The sequence below is a fragment of the Aulostomus chinensis genome, chromosome 5 (assembly GCF_037954235.1).
Source record: "Aulostomus chinensis isolate RoL2024-O1b breed Wild chromosome 5, RoL_Achi_v1.0, whole genome shotgun sequence".
In the NCBI taxonomy this organism is placed as follows: Eukaryota; Metazoa; Chordata; class Actinopteri; order Syngnathiformes; family Aulostomidae; genus Aulostomus; species Aulostomus chinensis.
The window spans coordinates 29,891,298-29,917,476 of NC_141324.1; the positions used below are offsets into that span (position 1 = coordinate 29,891,298).

Below are 26,179 nucleotides of genomic sequence, written 5' to 3' on the forward strand. Positions count from 1 at the left end.
AAACATCTAATAACTCTTTACTTAATACACCAATAAAGCCAGCAACTTTGATTACTCATGAATGCACATTCATCCGTAGAAATACTCGCTAATCACCTCCACGTATACAGGAGTGTGATGTAGTTGCACCGTGTAGTGAACATGGATGTGGAGCAGAACTTGTTGCAGGTTCTGCCGTCACAGTTGAAGTTTTCATCAGTAAATGTTTCACTAAAAAAACATTGGAAACTTGGTCAAATATAAACAGGTTCATTTGCTGGAAACACAACACGTTCATGTGTTCAGCTTCGGCCTGAGCAGCAGTACTTCACTCGGTCTGGACTCATGCCCGTTCATGATTCAAACAAATTATCATCATTTGACCGAGGAGAAAACCTCTTCCAGAGCTGCTTAAATGTGTTGGGAGATCAGTGCTTCGCCGCTGATCAAAACTCGATACGATGACACGAGCGTTGAGGCTCCTCCGGGACAAACAAGTCTCCATTAAAAGCCGTGAACACATGAATAGCACTTAAATTAGCTTGATGGTCTTTCTGACATCAGACCTCGATTAGCGGATGATAAGTGAAGTATCTGTCTGGAGAGATGAATCCAAGAATCTGTATTATTCATCATGACGTTAACACCTAGGCGCCTTTAATGACTGAAATAATGACCTCGTCTGTCTGGTTCAGTTAATGAAACTCCAGCCTCCAGAAGAATCCGCAGCCGCTCGTCTTTCCTGGTGAGGGGAGGTGGATTCCTGTTGGGAGCGAGCGGGAGTTCTGCCTTGATAAACCTTTACCTGGCAGATGGTGAGAGACGCCTGGAGGCTGCCGGTGGGATGATGAAGACGGTGGCAGGTTTCCTCTGAGAGACGCCGCCAGGCTCCGCTGGCTGGACCGCAGGACTGCAGACAAGTGCCCAGGATGTCTGACCGTAGCGCGGTAGCACGCGCCGTGTTCCCATCACACGCCAGCACCTGCAACGCTTCAAGATAAGGCTGCATCAATATTGGTTGGCTAATTCTCATTCTAGGAATTAGTACTATTTATGACAAACCGAAGCCCAGGCCTGAACCTCCCTGACCCCTGACCCTTTTTGCACTCGGCCAGGGTATTTGTGGTGGCGCCCCACTGACTGAACACCTTTTATCTATTTGAACTTTTTTCCTTCATTTAACGATCTATTTTATTCCTGTTTATCCTCTTTATCAAACTGTTCCTATTTGGTCCTATTTATTTACTTCTTTTAATCCATATGTATTATTTCAGACTTATTTATTACTACAGAGTTATTACTTAGTTATTACTAGTTTAATACATGTAATAAGCTAAGGTACTGCTTGATTTCCATTTTTTAGCTATTTCTTGACTTCTTTTATGTATGAGCAAGCACAAAGAGTTTTCTTAGAGTTTTTAATATCTGGAAGGCCTTGGCATGACAAAATTCATTGTCCCTAAAACCCAACAATATTCTAAACCTTACCTCCCTGACCCTAGACCCTAACCTCCCTAACCCCTGACCCTAACCTCCCTGACCCTAGACCCTAACCTCCCTAACCCCTGACCCTAACCTCCCTGACCCTAGACCCTAACCTCCCTGACCCTAGACCCTAACCTCCTTGACCCCTGACCCTAGACCAGGGGTTGGCAACCATGTGCCATGGAGGGCCGTGTGTATGCAGGTTTTGCTTCCAACCAAACACTTTAACAGGTGATTCCACTGATTAACACACCTTCAGCCACAGAAGAGCGTTAATCAGTGGAATCACCTGTTAAAGTGTTTGGTTGGAAGGAAAACCTGCATCCACACGGCCCTCCATGACACATGGTTGCCCACCCCTGGTCTAGACCCTAACCTCCTTGACCCCTGACCCTAACCATTAACCGTAAAGCCTTTGATTGTCTCTTGTTGTGTCTGTGAGCTGTTAGCGCTCACAGGTCACAACTGCTGGCAACAACAGCCAGTGTGCAGGGAGCCATGCTAGCTGCCCCCGTTAGCATGGCAAGTTGCACAGCAAACAGTGGAGCTTTAGTGCTGAACAGCCAAATCTGAGTCAGCGTGGTATTCAGGCTCAGGTTTGGCCCTGAATAAATCGATTCTTCCCCGTTCATAAACGCAGGGGCAGCGATGAGAGTCCAATTAAACTTCTTAGTCAGACTGTCACTTTAGCTTGACTGCGACTGGGCATGAAAACCTAATCAGTGTTTCCTTACCCAAGTGTCTCTGTGCCTGAACCTAACATGCATATGCAGCTTTAAGTTTCTGACATAGCCCTCGGTGTTCCACGCTGCATCAGACAAGGTTGAAAAATAGCATCCGTCTGTTTGATGACTGTCAGTAGAGCCGGAGGATTAAGCAGGAGCCCGCACTGGATGAGCTTCATTTATCTCAAAACACGTCCAGAGTGGTTAGTTACACTGGTGTTAAGTTTATTATCAGCGGTGGCATCCAGTTCTGGGTCAGAGCGCTGGCTGGACACCAGCTTCTCTTGTCTGACTTTCTCTCACCTTGCAGCTCCGCCCTCACGTCCCCCACTGAAGTGACAGTTAAACCAGGACTTATGGAAGCAGGTCAGGGAAGAAAAGAGGTCCAAATGGCATTAAGAGGGAGCTCAGTGACACTGTCTTGGGATTATATTCTTGAAACACTGATGTTAGACAACTACAGAAAGCACTCTCACTAATCCTATTTTGTCTTTCATGGCAACTCAGGTTTCTGCTTTGCAAGCTGCTCAGACTGGCAGCATCCTCCCGAAGCCTCAGACATTCGAGCTGCTGGTCGGCTCACCGCAGCCTCCTTCTGCCAGGAATTAACACGCTTACAGCCAGATTACACCACAGCAGCCAGCAGCTCCACTCCTGCACTTCGATGAAAACTAAACTATTTAAACTATTTACCAGGGGCGTAGTTTTGAAAGGTGTGTGCGTGCGTGCGTGCGTGCGTGCGTGCGTGCGTGCGTGTGTGCGTGCGTGCGTGCGTGCGTGCGTGTGTGTGTGCGTGCGTGTGTGTGTGTGTGAACTGAGGGGACCTGAAGACATCTTGAAGTGGAGTTACAACTACTCATAAGAAGGCAGAAATGGAATAATGGGTCGTCCTATTTTAAGGCCAACTGTTATTAAGTTTGTGGGATTAAAACATGAAAAGCTGCAGATTTGTTGTACGTTTGCATTGCCAACAGCGACAGCACGTGTTTGATGCCTTTAGAAATCTTGATGTGATCCAACAGTTGTGTGCCCCGGATGGAGGCTTCACCTACAGGCCTGACGTCTCCTCCCCAGGGTAAGAACTCCCTCACCAGGGTATTGCACTCCTCACTGTTGGGTCCAGCTTACGCCAGTTGTAGGACCTGTAGTCCATCTGCCGGTCCTCACTGAGCCTGAGAGCCAGGTCCTGACCTCGGAGGATCCAGAGGCTAGAGATGCTGCTGTTGTTATTGGTGCCAAACAAGATGACACTGGCAAAGGCGTTTCTTCAGAGTTTATCCAGACGCTGGAACGCTCCTGAGTAAGAAACCTCCAGCACAAAGTTGCTCTTTGACAGCTGAGCAAAGAGGTTCTTGATTTTAGGCTCGGCAGCCAAAAGAGCCTCACACTCATCCATTTCATCGGTCTGAGGCTCGGCTGCCTCCTTCCCCTCCTCCTTGTTCCTCTCCATCTTGGGTGGGGACACCGTGACCTCTGCATCAGGCTTCTGTCCTTTCCTGGTCCTTATCCTCTGTTTCTTTGGGCTCGGCTGCCCGTGTCCTCGTCCACTGTCTTTGGTCCGGACTCTGTCTTCAGAGGTGAGGAATCCGGCTTCTTGATCTCATGATTATCCCCCAGTGGCTCGGTTTGCTCGTCCTTCTCTCTCTCTTCGGCTCAGCGTCTGACTTTGGCTGCACCTCAGCTGATGTGTTAGTCATTCTATCAAAGAGGTTGATGTTTCCAAGGACGGCCAAAAACTGGGGCTGGTTCACACAAGTCATAAACCAGCGGTTGACATTTATGCGGGGCTGGCGGAGCGACGGCTCGAGCACTTGCTAATACAAGCCGAGCACGGAGCAGGTCACCATGACGTCAGCGAGGCTGACCCTCTCCCACAGGAACCTACGGGTCTGCAGGTGTTGGTTCGGCATTGCAAGGACACTGTCGCATCCTCCTGCCCCTGTTCTGTGTCCTGCTCCATGAACTCTGTGGTTCCCAGTGTGGGGAAGACCCACGTCCCTGTGCTGCATCCCGGGCTGTGGCACCACGAACTGAGTCCCAGTGAAATGAGCACCAACCATTTGCTACAGTAATAAGACAACCCCCTCCCCCCGCTAATCCACTCACGCTCTGCACACACTACTCCACCTAAAACTCACACTATTCTGTACTAATGATAACCCAAACTAAATATGGATGAGAAGACACTCTCAAATTTGTTTCTTTGAATGGTGGCAAGACACTAATCAACACATCAATCAGCAGATCTCTGTCGAGTGTAAATGAATCCCAGGAAGCTTTACTCTTCTGGTGCTTAAACGTGCTCATTATAGTAATAGAGGGAAAGAGTTTCATTAAACCTGAAAATAGCATTTCAGTTCATCTCCTTCATTAAAAGTGTTTTGGAGAGGAAATGTGTCTGAACCCAATTCATTATCACTGGAGAGCAGCAGCGCCACTATAGTGAGGATTTAATCAGGGCGTTCATACATAACTAATGCACCAGTTTAACATGGATTTACTCGGAATGATGTTTTGTTGTGGTGTGATGTAATTTAATGTTGATTGGCATGCTCCTTCCAGTCACTGCAGCGCAACTACGCTGAGGCACAGAGGAGAAGAAGAGGAAGAGGAGCTTTGGCCAACGTTGCTCAATTTCCCAGAATATTGGCTGACTAACATGGTGTGCAGGGCAGACAGGAATAGAAATCAGGCAATAAAGACTAAAGGACAGATGACTATGGAGAAGATGAAATTGCATTCCCAACAAAATCGTATCAGTCGACACGAGCTAGATTTATCTCCTCCTGGTCGAGTGTCTCTGACAGCAGCTCCAGGTCCAGTTTGTTCATGGTTGTCCAAACTCCTAATATACTGGAATGTGGCGCTTAAGGGAATTAAATAAACAACATGAGCCTGTCACAGTGACCCTTGACCTCCAGAATCTTTCAGCTCATCTGTAGGTGCCAGCAGATCCATCCATCCATCCATCCATCCCTCCATCTTCCCCCTCTCCTCCTGTTGAGGGTGGTGGGGGTGGAGCCTATCCCAGCAGCCTTCCCCCTGGACAGGTCACCAGTCCATGGCAGGGCCAACACATAGAGACAGACAACCATTGGCTCTCCCAGCCACGCCTACGGTCAATTTAGAGTCTGGATTAACCTGGTCCCTCTTGATGTCTTTGGACTTGGCCGGGGCTCCACCCACAACCTTCTTGATGGGGGGCCACAGTGAGGACCACTGCTCCACCCACAACCTTCTTGCTGGGGGGCCACCGTGCTGCCCGGTGCCAACAGATATTTATGGAAAATCAGAAGCAATTCCCTCAGGATGTCCCAAAGATACTGAATTGATGTGACAATGACCTTGACCTTTGAGCTTTGACCATCAAAATCTTTCCCATTTCATCCTTGAGTCCCAGTGGACATAAAAAAGGCCAACCCTGTGTCCCAGAGACATAGGAAGACTGGGATGAATGGACAGAGGCACTTTAAAAACAGCAGCCTTCCTTCAACTCATTATCTACTCACTCTCCTGCTGACCGAAGGTCAGGGGAACTTTGTTTTGTTTTTGTTTTTTTAGTCCGTAAAACCCTGCTGGTCTTTGACTGCAGACGGCGTTACAGTTGGTTACAACTGAGGTGAATGGAGACCAACTTTCAGATAAAGTTTCTAGACGTTGCAGCAGCAGGAATTCTTTAGCATAGGAGAGTCACTGATGTCTGGTGACAATGAGGAGCAACTGGGTCAGGTGAGTCTCTGTCTCTCACACACACACACACACACACACACACACACACACACACACACACACACACACACACACACACACACACACACATCCATACACACCCTGGTGGACAGGTAAGGAATGGCAGCCAAATCACATGCAACATGTGGACATAAGAGCTGGGGGGCTGGAAAGTGAAATCCATGTCAAGTATGACAGCGTGCCACCGCGGCACCACGCCGCTCAGATTGCTGTTTTCATCCCAGCTTCGCGGTGGGCACGGCAGGTCGGGTGGACTGAACTGATGCTGGAAGCCTGTTATTTCCCTGCTGACTGAACCTTTTCATCTCTCTCACTTACGCCGTCGTACAATATGAGTGCTCATGGGTAAAACCTACAGGATTAAGCAGGATTGTCTCCTCAGATCTCCGTTCCTCTACCGAGTTCAGTCAAAGTTTTCCTCCTCCTGTGAGATCTGAATTCCACCTGCCATCCCTCCGTATGCGAAACTTTCCAGGGTACTGAGGTCACCTTTTCCTCATAAAAGAACACATGATGTAGTGGTACAGTGTAGGGTGACGACACAGTTGCTTTAGGTGCTTGTGGGAAGATTTGGGATTTCGGTGAAACTTTGACCCAACAACCCATATTTAAGGTCCATTTGATAGCTTTTCCTGGAGCTTTAAAAGGACTGAAACCTGCCTCCTGACCTCTCCAAGCCTCCACATTCACAGACGCACTCACACCCTGATGGCACAGCGGCACCAGGACCAGATCAGCTGGGGGTGTAGCTCGGCGTCCTGAGCCACAACACATCAACAGTTCACCATAAACTACTGTTCGATGCGCAACTGAAAACGACACTGAAGTAACGGTTTTGACCTCAACAAGGCTGTTTTCCCCCCTCCAGGATGCAGAAACAGCCTGCGATGTGAAATTAGCTTGAGGCTAACATGTCGTCAACGTCTCGATCCACCTGTATGCTCAGTGATGCCAAAAACCAACTGTAACTGGGAGAGACAAGCGCTAACCAGTTGGTTCAACTGAATGAATGAGAGCTTGATTGTTTTTTGGTTTTGTTTTTTTTAGCTCAAATCAAATTGTTTGGGGATTATGGAGCACGCAGCTGGATTAAGATTGGGATTATAGCTAAAGATGCGCATGAGAGTTTGCAAACCGACGCCTTTACCATTGTTAGCTGTCAGTCTCAGTTAGCTTCAAGCTAAATACTTGTGTCGGCCCCCTACTTTGCGTTCTGAGGTCAGAGAGAATTCAAGCAGGAGCTTTATGAGTTCAAGACACCATTTGTTAGTACTTGAAAGGCAAAATACAATTTTAGGGTGAAATCTTGCTTTAACTGGTAGCAGCCAGTGTAGGGACGCAGGAGCCGGTGTGATTCTGTGCCTCTTGCTGGTCCGTTCTTAGCTGAGCAGCAGCATTGTGCACCAGCTGCAAGTGGGTCAAGGATGACTTGTTAATACCCTAATAAAGAGCAGCGCAGTGTTCCGGTCAGGAGGAAATCAACACTAAAGTACTAACAACCGCTTCTGTGGTGGATCACGCTGTAACAGATGAGACCGACTCACAAAACCAAAACCGGTTACCATTCTGCTGCAGCCCAGTTACACGTCCTGATACGCAGAGTCGGAGCTGAGCTGATGCGAACAAAACCAGACACACACACGAAGGCTGGAGGAAAATATTGTAGCGGTTAAAAAGGATTTCTGCCTTTTCACATCTCTGTTGAATTTATTCAGGATTGTCCTTAAAAAAAAAAAAGGACTAAAAAGACTAAAATGTCTGCACTTGTTTAAATGTGTATCTTATTAAAGCTGAACGGCCTCAGAAGTGTTTTTTGTTAAGGCTGCCTGGGATCTTTATTCACTCAGATGGGATTTATCCACCCAATGTCAGACAAGAGCTAAATATACATAAAAGAGAGAGAATAACCTACAGTATGAAGCTGTGGTTGGTTTATCTCAGCTGATGCACCAACAGCCTCGGAAGAGGAAACATCTCTTTGGAGATAAGGGACGGATCCTTAAGCTTTCTCAGATATACGGGAGACGTACAATAACTGCTTATCTCATCAGGCAGCCAGTAGTTGTGGCTGGTGAATACCTTTTGGTTGAAATGTCATGTAGATCTGAAAGCCTGCACAGTCCTTTCACTCCTCCTGATAGCAGATGAGTCTGTTTTGAAAGCATCATGTTTTTGCTGATGATTACCTCCGGCTTTTCAAGCCAGCGTCAATGGCGGCCGTGTTTGTTGCACTCTGAAAGACAGAGCGTCTCTCCAGATGGACATGTGAAGTCGCGCTCGCCGCAATAAACACTGCAATAATTCAGCGAGGATAGTGGCTGCGTGCACATGAATGGAGATGTTCAGATTTTAACCTAATAGGCATAATGAGATTCATTTGTGGCGCACTTTTCCTCTCACTTGCATTGCTGAGGCGCCTGAAACAAACAGAACCTTCACACAACATGTGATGTGAGTGGGCAGCATCAGTGTGACACGTCCGGCGGTCCAAGTGCTTCGCCACTCACGCTCCTGCTTTCTGCATTAGCAGTTCAAAAAAATAAAATTAAAAACAAACAAACAAACAAAACACTCCGGATCTACCAGCATGACAGAAACTCAGATCAAATTCCAGACGCACGGAGGGTTGGGATGCAGGCGTGTCTTCAGCCATTAATCAGGCTTCGTAGCTCGTCGAGAAGGAAGAAACATGGACTGTTGAGTGAGAAACTCAAGTAAACGCTGCAGTCGTGATGTTGTCTTATTAAGAACAAGAATATCAGTCGTCCATGTCAGCGTAGCCAATGAGACGGGGGCTGCACAGATGTGAACCCGCCGCTACATCAGCGGAGCAGCAGAGGAGGAACATGGACTGACGTGAACGGAGACAGAGAGGAGGCGGGGCTGGAGTCACGTGTGGGGGTCTCTGAGGGGACGAGGTGGACCGTGACACCGCCTGAGGCTGGCGACCTTACAGTTTCGCTCAGTGGGAGTTCTGCTGTTGGGAGGAAAGTTGGTGTGAAGCTGCTGGAGCAACTGACAGGTGATTTTCCACCTGCTGACTCTCAAGCAACTGAGGGACAGAGAGAGCAACTGCCTGATGGACTGACTGGCTGGTCCCGCCGAGCTCTAGGACTTCAGTTAGTGCAAGCGACGCTTATCAGCTGAGGAGCTCCTTCCTCTAATTAGGGAGCATCACCTGCGACTCGGAGCCGTTAGAGCAGCCATGTTGGGAAGGAAGCACAAACATTTTCCCGAGGTTGGGAAAGATCACGGTTTGGTTTCAGATAAGCAATTTTAAAATGATAATTCATCTGAAGAGTGTATTTTCATCTTGAGCTGACCACTCATAGACTCCAGAACGTAGAAAGAGCCAGCTACGTACATTTAGCTCAAAGCTAACTGTTCCCTCTCTCATTCAGGGGGGATCCGAACTTCCTAACTTGAAATCGATGGTGTGTCTTCACCTCCTTGTTTCTGACAAGTGGCACCCTGAGCCAGCAGGTCACATGACTTTTAGGGGATTCTACAAATTTAAATAGAATTTTTTACATCACGAAAATCTGTTATAATTGATTCCTAGTCCTGTTATTGTTATTTATCGATCTATTTGTACAGCTTTTGCTTAAATCTGGGCTTTGGTCACTATTGCTCTGAGCCAGTGAACGCAGCACAACTGTCCAAACTCTGTAGCACGTCGTCCGCTACAATCCACGTCTTCGTAATCCAGCCACACGCTCACTAACCCACAAACACGTTGAGCCAAAAACAAACAAAGCGTTCCACTGGAGACGCAGCCGGAGTGATGACACACCTATGGACGTGCATTTATCAGACCAGGGATGCTGTCAGATTCCTTGTCAGAGTCATGAATAAACACCTAATTAAAAGTGGAATGAAACTATGTGCTGCTTTGCTGAGAACCTCTTGGAGGACACGTGATGGTGGGCAGCCATCTGTTCACGGCTCCCCCTCCACAGCTTGACTTTTTCTGCTGCAAAACTACAAATTAGCACATTCTAATTCCTCTTAAAGCCATTCCTCACTTACTTCTGCGGAGTCCAGTGAATCATGATGTGACGCTCGGGGTTGAGCCTCTGGTGCTGGATGCTGGCTCAGGACCGGTTCTGTCCCCGGAGAGTTCAGCCTGCTGTGGTCGAACCGGTTTTCAGGGTCTTTCTTCCACTTCTTTCTGGATCCTAAGGTGGTGAATGAGGTTCTGCATGTTAAGGATTCACTTCCTGAGTGCTTCTATTACTGCAGTTTTGATGCCATCAATAACTGGGATGACTGGAAAATCACAGTTTTTCAGGCAGTGTGGAGGTTTGTGGTCCAGTCTTTTCCTCCAACAGTGCTTCTACAGATGCTTGGAGTGGCCAAAAGGATGAGAGTCAGAATTTAGGGTTACTAATTCACAATTGTTCTACCTACGTAATTGGCCTTAACTTCATGCAGTGTTGAGGAAAATGTACTCAATAAAATTAGAGGTTCTCTCCTTATGAATAAGCTTTCAATCTAACTTCATGTCTTTGAAGTGCATATCGTTGTGTGGCTGCCAGTGATAAATCATGGATGTTTCCTTGTACAGATCTTTTTTTAAAGACTTTTTGGCCTCAGCTGATTCTGTCTCTGCCCACCCCCCCCCCCCCAGCCCCCCACCCCCCACTGTCTGACTGCTCTCTTGACAGACTGATTTTGTGCTTTGCTATCCAGCTGGGTGGCTCTGAGGAGTGTCCAAGCGTGATATTACACCCTCAGACCCGCAGTGGGAGTCACCCCTGGAGCATCTCTGACCCGTCACACGTGATTGACAGCTGCTCTCATCCGGAACAAAATGTAGCTAAGTGGAGAAATGATGAAGAGGAGGTGGCCAGATGGAACCCTCTATCAGGGCGGAGTGCCAGCCTCTGCAGATTAACCAGCACTTGGACAGCGCTGACAGATTTGGACCCGAGTGTTGGGCCACGTCTGGACTGACCACAAGACAGGAAACAAGAAGAAGTTTCAACTAATGACAGTTTCACGTTCTGCGGTCACTGGATTTCATCCTGTGACTGCTGACTCATCCTGAAAATACGGTGAAAACACATTTCTTTAATTTTCTTTGCTGCATCTGACCCATATTTAGCATTCTAATCAAGAAATATCACAAATTCAAGCTTGAATTTTACGGAGGACACAAAACCAGCAAGCCTCCAGCCCCCATCCAGCCCCCAGCCGGCCCCCGTCCAGCCCCCAGCCGGCCCCCGTCCAGCCCCCAGCCGGCCCCCGTCCAGCCCCCAGCCGGCCCCCAGCCATTTCGCCTCAGTATTTTTATGTTCCTCAGATGGTTTGCATACAACAACTGTCTTCACGAAGTGTTGTTTTATTTATCTTCTGTGGGTCGAATGACTCAAATCTAAAGCCGACCAGTTGTCCTGAGTGAGTCTCTAAGACGAAAACAGAATATTTTTGACACTTTTCCAGAGTAAGAGATGATAAAACTCATTTACAGCCACAGAGGATAGTTAGCAACAACAGTTCAGCATTGTTGAGCTCTGACGGGGAAGTCAACAAGTCTCAAAAACAGGAACCATGGCGTGCATGAAACCCAGATTTCCTCCAGGTTTCCGCCCCAGAAGAACAGCTTCTGGCTGGTAACTCCTGATATTCAACCCCACTAATAGACTGACTTTGTCACTGGAAATGTATATTTCATAAGAGCTGACATCTAGCAGGAGTGGGGATGTGCACCTTCCAGAGCCCAAACTTATTAAAACTGCAGCTCCATTTACATTTGGACTGTTATTCATTTCTGCTCACCTGCCTCGTATTTCTCGGTGATCACATAATTCTTGCTCTTCACCGACTCTTAAGTTGTTTAGTGCTGCCTTGGACTACTTTCACCATGCAGATTACATTTCATTTGCACATATATAATTCCCTCACCGCTCATCCTCCTGTCTGTCTCTCTGGATCTGTCTGTCTCTCCTCCTTTGTCTTCCTTCCTGTCAGCGCGGGTCATTTTTCTCAGCGGGGCTCCTTCCTGTCACAGCTGACTCTCGTTTCCCCTCCACCAATCTCCCGCTGACAGCAGCAGCGCTGATCTGAGCAAACTATTTCTCTTCCCATGTAAACATCCATTACTGGCAGAGAAGGAGACGGGACGTAAGACGCCACGAGGCGTTCCTGCATCCTGGGCTGATGTGTTTCAGACACCTTCGACAAAGCAAACCTCGTGAAAGCTCTGACCTCAATCTCACAACAGGTGAGAACGTTTCTGGTTCTTTTCTGTTACAAAAACTCAATCATTAATTTCCCACAACCGCCGCCGCCGCCGCCACCGCCTGCTACCAGCTGAAGATGATGCATGCGGTTTCTGTATAATCACAATTATTGATGGGACGGTGACACCACATTTATCCAAGGCCTCTCCTCATCATCATCAAAGTTGCTGCATTAATTGCTCTTTGCTGCTAGAAGGCAGAACTGCTTACTCACACATCCAGCACACACGGGGGCTGGCGCGCGCCTGTGTGTGTGTGTGTGTGTGTGTGGGGGGGGGGGGGTGCATTAGTCCAAAAAAAAAATCATGTTTGCAAGCAACACGCAGAAGTGAGAAGTGTGCCTCTGAAACCAGGCCTGCTGTCACACGAGGAGCTGAACTTCTGCTCCTACCTGTCACACGTCGAATTCCTCGTCCTCGCCAAGAAAGTTGTTGAGAGTCGACAACTCATCCATGGGCTACTTCAGTCATCGGGAGCGCTTGTTGTCATGGTGATGGATCACGAACACAACTTGTTTAGCTTTTGCATTTTTGTTGCATTTGGCAGAAGAAAAGTGACTGACTGTTTGCCTCTTTCAAAGCACAGCTGTTGTTCTCATGCAGGCTAATGTTAGCATCGCTAATGTGTGGTCGTCCGTGCTGTCTGAGACGAGTCTGACCTCTGACCTCTGCTATCGGACCTCCTCAGCCGCCCTCGCCCGTGCCTACTGATATTACAGGTGTAACAGACTCTGAACAGGGCCTGATCTGGTTCCAATGGACGGAAGAGGGATGGATTTGGACCCTGGTTCTGGGGTGCTACGGATCAGGTGGGCAGGGCAAACCTCTAGACTTCCACAGCCGTCTGGTCTCCGTGGGAAACGCAGCAAAGTCAGTGAGAAGCCTGTTTCCTGCTGTTGCCTTTGAACTCCTCACCCACCTCTGACAAGAGTGTCCAATCATTCCTGTTGTCAAGTCAGAACTCGGTGGCGATGATGTTGTCAGAGAGCATCGGAACGGTGGGAGACGAGATCACGATGACCCTCTCGCCTGCTTCCATCCGTCTGCAGGGCAGCGACGCAGTCGGCCATGATGCTGTCTGGAAAAAGAGGTGAAGATGAGACCGAATCAGATGATATAACCTTCGTTAGCGGCTGCTTTAAAAACATCATCAGAGCCAAAACTCAGGGAGAAGCAGAGGCGGCGGTAACGCTCGACGCCTGCCCGCTTTCATTCCAGGTTCAGCTTTTATTTCCTGTGTTAAAAAGCCCATTTTACATCCTGAAAGCATCGTGGTTCTTCAATCAAACTGAAGCAGACGTGAGGAGGAACACGACGCACCCGCAACACTGAAGCTGTCACATCCTTATTACTCCTTCAAGTCCTGCTCAGTCTCTTCAAAGGTCAAACTCACTGGCACTAAAGTGCCAAACGACCCCGAACGTGAGACGCAGGAGCAGTTACACACCTCAGTTCCCATCATACCAAAGGTCAAGCAATCATACAACAATTCAGCATTTTCATCGGCGCTGCAGGGTTTCATGTTAGCCCAGGAGCATCCCGGCCATCAAAATGTCACCAATCACCTGTTGATTCTGCACCTCCATGTTTGACCCGTGCAGCTGGATTTGACCTGCGACCTTTTCGACAAGCGCCATATGAGAGGGATGTGGGTTATTTGGCTTCAGCGATTCGACGCTGTGACAGAGGAAGCGCCAGTTTAGCCTGTGAGCTGCAGCAGGAGCTACAGCGACACATTTACTTTTAAATCAGTTCAGCTGGCCACTGCTCAAGATTCTGTTCATTCACTGTGATATGAACTGCAGATTCATGTCGCTTATTTATTTCAATGCCACTTTACCAAAGTAAAATACTGGACTTTGTTTTTAACAATAATTTGCACGGAGCTTTGATTTTTTACTGAAGGGTTTTTGATTTTTTAATAAATTTGTCATTCCTTGCTCGTTCGTGTCATGTGACTTGAGCGTAATGACGTCCTTTTGCCTCTGAAAATGAAACATTTTGGAGTAAAAACACCCCAAAAGGACTGGAATCATTGAAACTGTCACAAAAAGAAATTGGATTCCAAAACTTGGGGGTCGTTGGTCTCAGGCCCAGTTGGAGGTCCAGAGTCTGTGGTACCTCTGTCTTGGGGCTCAGACCCGGGAGTCCTGAACTCGTCTGGCCTCCAGGAGCAGAGCTGACTCATGCGAGGCTGCGGTTTCCAGAGGGTTGATAACTTAAACCACCTTCAGGGCCGGAGAGGAAAGTAACTTGGCGATGAGGGGGAGGATTTCGGCTGGAGGCCGACGGCGGAGGCGCCTGCTGCTCACCTTCAAGTGCAGCCTGCTAACACATTTAATCCCCATCAACTGAGTTAAACAGCAGCGGGGATTCATGGGCCATTACACTCATTTATATCATACTGAGACTAATTAGCTGCTTAATATTCCCTTTTTGTCATCGTAGAATTAATTCATGTCCTGACCTGAGCAAAGACGAAAAAGAAAAAAAATCCCTCCCATCATCTGTTTCTTTCTGTAATGAATAAATATTGAAATGAGAGCTGGCAGTGTGATGTTGCCATTCAACAGGTCCAAGTCTTAATTGAGATTAAATGAATGGTGGGACCACTGATTAAAATCTCATTAAGGTGACTTTGAAATAAACTCCTGCTTCTTATGAACCCGTGACCTCGGGGAAACAATCACCCGGCCAAATTCTGTCAAACAGACAGGTGAAGTGTTGAACCTGAGCCGTTCCAGCGTTTCAAGTTCACGTCACATGAAATGAAGGGACGGCAAAAAGGTGAAGATGGAGGTTGTTAGCTGGGGCTTCGGCTTGTTGCTGCCATTCAGAGCCGAAAAATGAAGGGTTTCTGCTGTAAAATCATCATCGTCCCGTGGAAACACGAGAGGGGAGATGAAGAATGTGAGGAGCTGCGCCTGTACTGAGTATCTCCTGGAGCAAGTACCCACAAGTACTACAGTATTATTACAAAGCTGATGCGCCTTGAACTTGGGGGTAATGTAAAGTTTTCTTGGAAGTATTCTCTTTATTTCGTCTCCGCTTGCACTCAAAAAACAAAAACTGCTTTGTAGCACAAAAACAAACTGATTTAAAAAGAATTTCGCTCGAATGAGTTTTTCTTTCTTTAGGTTGATGTTTCTGTCAGCTTGCTGATGTTTTCCAACTCAAAACATAAAAAAATAAATAAATATTTAAGTGATTCTATACCCTCCAAAAAATGTTTTATCTTTCAAGAAATTGAAAAATAGGAATTGTGCATCACTGCATTCCTTCTTTGTGACTCCAGAATGTTTGGGATCGCACTGAAGTAAAAGAACTGAACTCATCCGTCCGAGGAGCCAACGAGGCTCTGCAGCTGCGGTGAATGGAGCAGGGCATTGTGGGCCGCCGTCGGTCCAGGCAGGCTTCAGTCAGCAGAGCTGGACTGGGATCAGTCACATCACGCTGGCTGTTTAAGTGGGACTCTCAGCTCCGTGTAATTATCAGCCATTTGACACAGCCGGAACATCTCGTCTGGAATATCAATGACCGCCAAAACCGGTGCGATCAGAGAAGCCGGAGCTTCACCTGGAGGAGCGGTTAACACCTCCGCTGCCATCCATCAGCCTCCACGTCCCACTGTTACCTCATTGCCCTGCATCCTCACGTCTCCAACCTGCTAATTCACTTCCTGAAGATCAGCCGCGGCGTTCACAACTCGCCATCTCATCCTGTCTCCTGCTCCGTCTTTGTTCACGCTGACCTTTTCAAACGCCCTCTTTAGCCTTGACCTTCTAAGAAGATGCTAATACAAACACACACTTGAAAACAAAATCCAATTTGTCTCGGCGCCGTCCCAAAGGCTAAAGTGTGACCAAAGACTCTGACGTGAAGGAGAGTTTCTGAAGCTTGAAGGAGGGACATGTTGAGACACAAACACCAGTGTCTCACACTCTGACTCTACTGGACGCTGCATAAGAGCTTCCAGACGGACGTTTACTGGATAGCTTACTTGTTGTTAGCAGTCAGACACCATTAGCTTCCAGCTAAATATGCGTGGCTGGCTCTTTCTGTGGTCACAAAGTGATGCGGGAGGAAGCTAACACAGTGGAAGCTAACCGACCAGGCTGACGGAGCCTTTTCAGCTCTTCGATCAAACCTCAGAACCACCTAACTGCTCCAACTGGAGCTGAAGATGGAGCTCAGCCCTCTGATCAGAATGCTTGGCATCGGTAACGCTGCAGAAAAGGAAGGTGTTGATAGTGACGGCAGACAGAAAGAGTCTGTCGCTCCAAACTGGCCTGGTTTCCCAACAGTGTCGAAGGAGGTTACAGAGAACCAGAAGAAGTTGATATAGAGGTTCTTGTGTCTCTAAATGGAAGGAGGGATAGGGAGTTCTGCGGTGATGCTTAGACGTTCCCCGCGTTGGGGACAGAGGAGTCGTGTCAGTTCAGATGTTCGGCTCAATCAAAGCTCCTCCAGCAGAGCTCTGATTACATCTTCGACACAAATCTGCAGCTCCTCTGGCTGACCGAGGACATCATGCAACTGCTCCCAAAGGGCCTGTGATTGGGAGGAGGCATCATCATCATCATCATCATCATCTCCTGCAGAGGAACACACACACACACACCCACGCACACGCACACGCACACACACACACACAGCAGCCCATTACATGGTTGTGAAGTGGACGGTAGAAAAAAAAGGTAAGAAATTGCCTGTTAAGACCATAGCTGTTGCAACAACTCGTAGTTGCAGTTTGCTGCTAAGTCGAGATGCTACACTGACAGCGAGCTCATGTTAGCAAAGCGAGCTGAGCTGAAACAAGCGTGCGTGGAACACGCAGAGTCTGTCCACCTGGCGACGGTGGCCAGGAACCACCTGGAGGAGCGAAGCACAAACGTCGCTGCTTCGTGCAGCTCTACTCTTCCGTCTTTTCCTTTGACGGAGCAACAATTTCACCGTCCAGGCATCTAAAACCATCCAACCTCCATAGAATCAGCCGAGAGACAGAACAGTGGGATTGGATTAGACGGAACACACACAGTATGTAAATGAGACGCTAACAATGCATCCTCACGCTCCTCTCATCCACAAAATACTTTTTAAAAGAGTCGAGCTTGTCGGTCCCAGCGAGTGAACGTTTTCTGCAGATGTGTACACAGGAAGAGCAGATAAACATAAATGTGAACTAAGATGCAGAGAAGCAAAACATGTCAAGCTCAGAGCCTGAGGAGAGAGGCTAAGCCTGGGATGAGAGATTACAGCAGCTCTTTTTATTCACGCGTCTGAAGCATAAATACTGTACATTTGTTTACTTAATATGCATGGAGCTCCCTATCGCATCTCCCCTCTGGATGATGTTCACAGACACTTCCCCCTCTATTTTTGGACATGTAACTGCTCAGCGTGATAATATTCATTAGGGATGTGACCTGGCATGCTAACACACGTATTTAGAGCCAAAACCAAGAAATATTCTATCAGTTATTCCTTTTCTTCCATAAAATATTTGAAAAATTGTGTAAGAAATGTTCCACAACTCAGTGCAGTGTTTTTGATTTGGTTGATTAAGAGTCCCAGACCCAAAGATATTCAATTTAAAATCATCGGACGGCCAGTTTGGAATTTCAGCATTCATCAAAGAAATGTTGCATCTTCCGTATTTTATATCATCCCAACTTCTGGTGTCAAAAGTACAATTCTCAAAACGATACTTCACTCCAAGTGTCATTTAGTGGTCCAGTTACTCACAACGCAGGCGTCTTGTGCTCAAAAAGACTTTCCTTCCTCCTGCATGACTTTGTGACTGCAGACACGCAGACACAGGCAGCCGCGACGCTTTAGAAGCGTCAAAGTTCCCACCAGAACCACAGAACCAGAGGTGTTAGTGGATCACTGAGCACCGGCTGGGCCAGGAGGACCTGTGACCACCGTCCTCAGGCCGTCAGTCAGCGTGAGCTTAAGAGCCATGGCTGGCTCCTCCCGCATGCTGGAGTCACGGAGGAGTCATGTAGGAAGGAACAGTGAGTGGAAAAACGTGAGCGCCCTTTTTTGGGGGTGAAGAATCACCTCAAACCCACACAACCGTCAACCGTTGCCGGGTTTACTGCCGATTTCCCTCGAGCCAGGAGCCGTATTCATGAAGATGTTTTCAGTAAAGAGATGAAGTGAAACAACGTCTGCACGACCAGAAACCAGGATTCAGGCCGATGGGGTTTTTTCATGTCGTGTTCACTTCAGTTCAAAGCTTCCCTCTGGAGAAACGCCGCAGAAGCAAAGGAGGACTTTGCTAATTCAGATCTGCTCACGTTTGCGTGCGAAAAGCCGGGCGGTAACTTAATCAAGGCTTCGCTAACTGATGAGCACCAAAAGGAACCAACAGAGGCAAGGATGCTAAATGAGGAGTGACAGCTGAGTCATCAACGCGGCTGCTCCCCCTGCACCTGCTAGAACGCTGACTGTCTCCTCCATCGCCCCATCAGCTTCCCTCCTCTACTTCATCTCTCTCTCTCCAATCGTTCCATCGCCGCCCCATCTCCTCTGAGCTCAGCGGGATGCCGGCAACATTTTGGAGGCGTCTCTGCAGACTCCTCGCTCTCACAGTCGTTGTTGCATAAAAAGGAGATTGTTAATGAAAGCATTGATGGGTCAACGTTGTAGGAATGAGGCCAGCAGCAGGCGGAGGCTTGCTTTTGTCAGCAGGTCGTCTGACGGTTCCTGAGGAGGAGAAACAAGACAAGTGGTGCTAAAAGTCCCACCTTATTTGGCCGATGAGTTCGTTCTTCATGGTTTTTAGGAAATAAACCTTAAACTACAAGCCGGTCCGTTCCGGTTCTTCGGTTTTGATAAAAGCAAACCCATGAACACATTTCAACACCACAACGTTCTACTCGAGCTGCGGCTGCTCAGCCAGCAGGAACAGATTGAGAAGGTAAACATGTTCGCCATTTCCCAACCATTGTTCACCCAGCAAGCAAGATTCCTTCGCCCCCACCGGTCGCGGATTTACTGGCTCCGCTGCTGTGGTGCTGCTCTGCTCAGCTTTAGGCGCTAAAGACGACGGTTCGGTCTGAAATAAGCAGTTCTGTTGCGAATCAGGAGCATGAAAGGCCAGAATGCGTCTCCCGTAGCAACGTCTGCCCCAACATGCCTTCATTCTCTGACTACGCTGACTTCGTCTGATCATCATTCACCACGTCGGTCACTTCAAAGTCAGGATGGCTCGTTTCTGTCTTTAACTTCGACAGTCTGGCTTGGCTTGGTTGGTTTCTTTGGGTGGGACGATTGAATATAAAACATAATAAGTCATCTACTAATTTAATCAATATAAACTGATAACGCAGATGAAAGTCACAAACAGGGGAAAACGTTACTTTGAAGTGAAATAAATCAGCAATTATTGTTATTGCAATTTGAACGCTTTCACAAAAGCTGCATCGCCCCTCAGGGCTCCACCGCAGAAATGAAGTTAGGCAACAAATGAAGAAGAAATTCGACAGTAAAGGCGGGCCGTTCGAGGACGACAGCGTTCACGAACCCACCGACAAATGCCGAGTCGCTGAGTGTCACCGTGGGATGTTTAGCGCGGGAGTAGATCACAAACGATGATTAAAAAAAAAAAAGCTCCAAAAACAAGAGGCGCTGAAGTGCATCTTCAGTCCCAGCTTACAGACTCAAGCAGATCAAACCTTCCTGCGCTGTCAGGAGACGCCGCGCGAGTTCGGTGCCGTCAGTGAACCAGGGGTTTGTGTTCAGTCAGACTCGACGTTAACAACCTGGCTGCAGATCTGCTCGGCTCCCTGAGCTGCAGGCAAAGTCAGCCAATAAAGAAGCAGGACAATTATACACATAATGAACACGGCCGAGAGCAGAAATTAAATTTTAAACTGAGCCAGGTGTACAGCTGAACGAGGCTGAGGGATAAATGTGCCGCAAGGTTTGTGAAATTAGACCAAAGGACGAGAGGAAAATTTAGTTCTGAATAAATGATCGAACTAATTTTAGGTGAAAATTACTTCATTTTCACCTAAAATTAGTTCGCTGGAATCCAACGGATTCCTCCATTTTGTTTCCTCCTCTCATAATTTGTTCATTCATAAAAGGCGAAAGCAAGGAAAGATTCAAGCCGGCAGACTAAACGGAGGCCTGAACATTCTGGTCTGCTGGCTGATTTGTTGAGTTCTTGTCACGGCGACCTTGACCTTTGACCCACAAAATATTTTCAATTCATCCGGTGGAAATTTGTGGCCGAAGGGAAGAAATTCCCTGCATTTATATTCCCCATCAGTGACATCAGGTTGATGTGATGGGCCATTGACCTTTGACCTCTGAAATCTTTGAACCTCTTCCCTGTGAATATCTTTGACAAATTTGAGGAAATTCCCTCCAGGCCTTCTGGAGCACAGCTGGCGGGACAGAACACCAGCAGAGCCGATGAGGACGACGGGGCTGTGCAGCCAAACAAACACCTCCAGTTTTCTTGCAAAGGAAACTCAACATGGACCCTTATTTTTCGAACTTTTTCAGCTCAAATGAGGGATAAACCGCCGCTGCGGTGGGGAGCCGGGACGGCGCCACCTGCAGCCCACGGCAGCTCTAATGAGATCCAATGGGGCAACTGACTGCTGTCAAATTACACCAGACTCCAATCCTTATTGTAATTGCTCGGACAGGAAGAGTTCAGAAAACTACCACCGCTCACTTACACACCAAAAAGTTAGGAAAATACAGTTCAGGTGGGGGGGGGGGGGGGGGGGTCTTGGGAGACCAAGCTCAGACCCTCCTGGAGGGTGATGTCACTCTCACAGGTGACGGAGTGAGAGAAAGAAACCCTGAAGTTTCCTTGCTAACCCGCCTCTCGTCTTCAGCAAGAACGCTGACGTCTCCCAGTAAGCGGCGCCTTCGCGACGCGCCGGGAGCTGAGGATGCAGGTGAGACGCAAGCGTGTCATGGGAAGCACTTAGTCCACCAAAGCAGGAGCTCTTAACTTCTGCACACTCAAAACTGCTCGCACTGATAAAACGTTTTTGGGGTTTTTTACGGCTGCAGACTTTTTCTCGTGATCAGGCTTGAAGATGAAAGTGTTTTTCTTGTAAAGCAGAAAATTGTGTTTCTCTGGCTGCGCCGCACTCTGATGACCTTAATTTCTCTAAACCACAATTCAGAGGTCCCGCGTTAAGCCGGCTTTTAATCTAATGAAGTTATTAATCAGCACCCGGAGGACAGGAACCACTAACGACCTTTATAATGAGTCAACACGCTCCTTCTTCTTCCTCCCTGCACCTCCCGCTGCGCTCCTCCCCTTCAGCGTCTGCACTTTTGTCTCCTGCTCTTATTTTTCCACCCAATTTCCTCCTGCGTTCTCTCCGTCTCCTCCTGCTTCCTTTGACATTCCATAATTGTTTGTTCCATTTTCATTTAATGATCCGTACAGAAAGGAAACTGAGCTTGAGAGACTCGATGCTTCAGACGGACACGAAAAAACCCCAAAAGCACTTCTCTTGATGCTGCACGCCTCGTTCTGATGTCAGTGACCACATTCCTTCCTTTTGGTGTTTGTTTTGGCTTCTTAATCACTTTTAAAATGAACGATATTGCACAGCATCGTCAGTCTGTGAATGAACGTCGGCGCTGTCAATCAGCACCGCCTAGCAGGGCAGAAGTCTCAATTCTAGACAACTCTCCCGTATCGTCTCCTCACACCCGTGATGTCACCGACCAGGTCCGGCTCCAGGTGAGGGTGAGAGAGTAAATCTGTAGGCTGCGATAAAACCAGCACACAGCCGGATGAAGACCTGAGTTCCAGCAGGCGATGCACGGCAGGGGTTGTAAACCGGCCTGTCCTTCACTTCAGTGTCTCTGGACGCGCTCACGGTTGAGCGGTGATGGACCCGGAACCTGGAGATGTTTCTTGGACTTTTTAATCAACAGCAAGAAATAAAAGGTGGCCCTCATTCACTGGATCTTTGATGATCAAGCTTGCGTTCCACCTGCAGTGCTCATTCCGCTGACGTTGCTATAGCGACAATCTTTACTTCTCAGACATCATTTCATTTTCATTGAAAACTAAATTAAAAAGATTACACGCCTTTTGTTGAAATCCGTATCAAATGATGTTGAAGTTCCTGTTGCCACCAGGTGGCGCTATGACTCATCCGCCCCAAAATGCGATACCCCCTCAGACGCCGACGTCTGGTGGAAAATGAGCGTCTCGGTTCTGAGGAATCGTACAAACATCGCAAAGCCTGTCTGTAGGGGACGCTCCCCTGCTGATACCGATGGTGTCACATTTCTCACTTCAGGTGTTCTCGAAATGCCGACAGTTCCAGTTCAGCTTAAAAGATGCGACGCGTGGACCGAAGAGCGCCGGATCTTCCCCTGCAGGAATCTGCCGCCTCCGGCTGCTTCCAGGCGGACAGCCGGCCGCAGCATCTTCACCGTCTTCCTTCTGTTCCACACACACACACACACACACACACACACACACACACACACACACACACACACACACACACACAGAACCAGCGCCGGACAAGTTGCCGAGAAGCACTGAAGAGATTAATAGTGATCATCTGTTCGGAATATTTCTCTCATTATCCAGTTACAGACCATATGTGAAGGCTGTCTGGAGACTGGAAATCCAGCCTGTTTTTAAAGCGTCGCTAATGAGACACACGGAAACTTGGGCGTCCACCCCAACAAACCCCGATCGCGTCCCAGCGGACCAAACTCCTCCTGCTGCTGTTCGTCATGACGACCTTGGACTTGTTGTGCAGAGAGAATCTGAGCGTAGGAGGACTTTTGTTTCCCATCAACTTTGGGCTGCAGCAGATAAAGAGTCCTCAGAGAGGCAGACACGCGCCCCGCCATCGGGTTGGTGGGAGCTCTCCTCTTTAAACCTGAAGCTGTTTCTTATTCAATGATTCAGCGGCACAGATGCCTCATTACTCGTTCCCAGACGACAGTTATCAGGTTAATATGTACTGAGAGGCAGGTGCGACTGCTTGTGTTCACATCAGAGTTCAGGAAGCCAGAAACACGTTTCAGCGGCTGGGAGGCCTCCAGAGATTCAGCCGTATTTATCAATCACAGATAAGAAGTGTTAGCCGTCAGCAGCCGCCTCGTCTCGGGTGAAGCAACCACAGACCGGAAGCCGCTCCGATTCTCTCAGGCAGATTCACGCCTTCCTGCTCCGCATGTTTAAACACAGACTTCAGTTCTGATGCGCAGCAGACAAAAACTTCCGAGTCACAATCAGCCGCTGGCGGGTTGTCCAGAGGATGGAGAGTCCACAGCAGAGGACATCTTGTTTTATGTTTTTCAAAAAAGAGCAACACGAAATGCTTTGTCCTCATGGACACGTTGAAGAGGCTCAGTCAGCAGCACCTGGGCTCTTTTTTCAAGAGTGTCTGCACTTCTCGCACCTGCTTCTAAAAGAAGGAGCTTGGCGTCGTCCGACCCTTGAGTCCTGTTGACTCGCATGACGACACACACACGCACACACACACACACACACACACACTTCCTGAGGACGTTTGTGCGTCACCACGCAACACCGAGCTTGAACCCACCGTTCAGAAAGATCACGTCACAAATGTTCACGAAACACAGGCTTCACCTGTGGCCCCACGCAGCGGCGTCAGCTGACCGCTCGCGCACACGATCACCTGCAGCCTTCACGCCAATCATCTGATCACCTGCAAGTCAAGAGTAGCGGTGCCACAGGGAGAGACGGTGACGCCTACGCCCACTGGTGGGCGTGAACAATGTGGAGACACTCGGGTTTGTATGAGGACTCATAAAATCCATAATAAAAAAACCCAGAAATGCTTCCAAGCTGCTCGTCTGAAGAACTGCAAGAGTCCTGAAGCCCTGACGCGTGGCTGCCTCACTCGCCTGTAGCTCTCAGGTGTGACGCAGCGCGACCTCACGTCATCATCTGACCGCGCAGGCAAGGTGATGTCAGCAGGTACAACAGGAACAATCAGGGTGATGTCAGAGAAACTCTCGGGGAGGGTAAGGCTGGAGCACGCCAGACGGGTGGCTTCAATAGACTGAGGAGGGAAGACAATGAGACACAGGTGGGACACACGAGGGCGGGGCCAGGTATTTCCATACAGGAGGGCAGGAAGTGGAGGCCCTGAAGAGAGATGACAGCCAAAATAAAAGCATGAGACAGGAAACCTGAGGAATGAATGAAGACCAAACCAAAAACATAACCAGTGTGAAGGAATGGCCGGGACACCCTGCACGTTTACAGTGGCGCCGCAAACCTGGATCGTTTCCTGTGACACTCCTGAACGGAGAAAAAATCTTCCCCCACAATCCAGCTGCTTGCACAGAGTTTTCACTTTCTGAGTGAAAAAACCCTCGAGATTTTTCTGTCGTATTCCCCCCCCCCCCCCCCCCCCAACGTCCCCTGATGGTGAGGTGCTTCACCAGAGGGATGCGGCGCGTGGGAGGATCACACCGTTCCCTCCAGCAGGCAGGACTGGATTTTGTCTTTCCACGTGTGTCTTGTTTCAAAACTTTCTTGGAGACAAACTATCAGAGCAGCGGCCTGCGGGGGCGTGACGTCCCGCCAAGGCCATCAAGTAGAGCATCTCCTCCAGTCAGGGGTTTAATTCTGTCAGGGACCCGGGAGTCCAGGAGCTGCTGCAGATAAGAACATCCAGAGAGCATCGCGTCCACATGGTGACACCGGGGTGCCGATGTCTGTCTCGCTCTGCTGCTTCTGTCTTCTGTCCACCTGCCACGTCCTCCTGCCGGCCGTGTTGGTGCAGAGACACCGAGCCAAGACTTCCTGTCTGACAGCTTCCTGATACAATCCAGCAGAGAGCGGACTCTTCCAGAGCTTTATCACCAGCAGCACACTCGCGCCACAATCTCCGATGGCAAACACCGCGACTGGAAACAGATTCTGGAAAGAACTTCCGACGACGGCGTCTGCGTTTCCTTTTACTCTGTTCTGTCCTGCAGCTCTCCAGCATTCTTCTCAGCACAGTTAAACCTGTTACCTTGCGTTACACAGAGTGAGAGGATTCTCGCTGCTGTGAACGGTCGGGTTGCTCTGGCGGATTACTTACACAGTGATTAGTGATGAAAACACGCAGGAACCTGTTTCCTATCCAAAGCAGCTCAACACACACACACACACACACACACACACACACACACACACACACACACACACACACAATGCTCTGGCGTCAATAACCCAAGCTGTCCTAAAATATAAACATGAGCTTCCATGTTGTCAGCACATTTATTTCTGATATGAAGTCAAGTATTAACTTGACTTTCACCAAATCCACCGATCCTACCTGTCATTGCTGTTCTGAACTCGTGTACTTTTATATTTTTGGGTGAGTTTGATTTCCAAAGGTTTAATGCAGTTACTGAAGTTGTGAAAACGTCACCCGTGTCCGTCTCTGCCAACAACAAGCGAACTACAATGTCACTGGACTTCCTCTCAAAAATTTTCAGAATAAGACTCCCAGAGACCGGAAAACCCCAAAGAAATAAAGTATTGCTTTTATTTTGAAGGCAAGAGGTGAACTGGAAGTGAGTTTCATGGGCCTCTGATCCAGGATCAAATCTGACACGGCAGGAAAAAGAAATCCTGATTACTATGTTTACTGTCGAGAGCGCGGTGAAAGCCAGTCGGCGTGTCGACAAACCGTCAGGTCCTTCGTCCTTAAGGGACGATATAAAGATGTGTTTTATTCTCTCCTCAAGAGGCTCCTGGCGACGGCGAGAGCAGCCATTACGAGTCCAGAAGTGTGCGATGTTTCCTCTCGTCATTCGCTGTCCACCAGACAAGTGGAACTTGTCAGAAGTAATCAGGCAAGACTGCGAAGCTGGAAGCGGACACGCTGGTCAAACCAAACTGAGCGTGTAAAATCACGACTGGCCTCCTGCTTTGTTCGTCAGCCTCCAGCGGAGGAGGAAGCTCGCCGAGCCAACCAAGCGTGTTAGCAGATGCTGCCGCGATCTGCAGGAT

The 26,179-nt window shown here is 48.5% G+C and overlaps 1 long non-coding RNA gene and 1 pseudogene across 1 annotated transcript; both read right to left on the minus strand.

Moving 5' to 3' along the window:
- Positions 1–901: 901 nt before the first annotated feature.
- Positions 902–24,473, minus strand: LOC147262117 (uncharacterized). Its single transcript, XR_015116140.1, has 4 exons — positions 24,450–24,473; positions 13,103–13,261; positions 9,969–10,117; positions 902–969 (listed from the first exon to the last, which is right to left on the minus strand). It is a non-coding gene; the product is annotated as an uncharacterized LOC147262117 (long non-coding RNA).
- On the minus strand, positions 2,769–5,020 carry LOC147262118 (elongation factor 1-gamma-like; annotated as a pseudogene).
- Positions 24,474–26,179: the final 1,706 nt, after the last annotated feature.